This window comes from Macadamia integrifolia, chromosome 1, assembly GCF_013358625.1.
Source record: "Macadamia integrifolia cultivar HAES 741 chromosome 1, SCU_Mint_v3, whole genome shotgun sequence".
NCBI classification, from domain to species: domain Eukaryota; kingdom Viridiplantae; phylum Streptophyta; class Magnoliopsida; order Proteales; family Proteaceae; genus Macadamia; species Macadamia integrifolia.
Window position 1 is genome coordinate 4,211,011 of NC_056557.1, and position 563 is coordinate 4,211,573.

The window sequence follows — 563 nt, forward strand, 5'->3', positions numbered from 1 at the left end:
AAAAAAAAAAAACAATAAAAAACAAAAAAACAAAAAAAAGGCCCAATCCTCTCTGTCTCTCTCCTTCTCCTTTTGGTAAAAGTTTCAATACAAAGAGTAATAAAACGTTCACTTTGCAGTCACAAATCCTTCAAATTTAGGGATCAAAATATTCAAATCATATCGGATTCATGCAGTCGATCCTATTTAGTTGAATAAGATTATGATTATTATTGTTGCATAGATCTTTTTAGTTTAAAAAAGGTTTCTCTAGACCAACAATCAGACTATGTTTTGTCATTTGGAAAGGTGATGTAGCAAATTTAATCATATATATATATATATATATATCAAGGTAATAGTCTAAATTGGTAACATATTAAATTTCAATTTTTTTTAAGCATCTACAATTGCCTACTTTTATATATTCATTTTATTTTTAATTATATACTAATGTACTTCTTTTGGGAAAAGAACGCTCCTTGGTCTTGCGACCCATACAACAACACGGGGCAGTGAAAGAGCATACATGGGTATCAACGGGGTGAGGTTTTTTGGATTTCGTAGCCCTTTGTGCCTGGGTG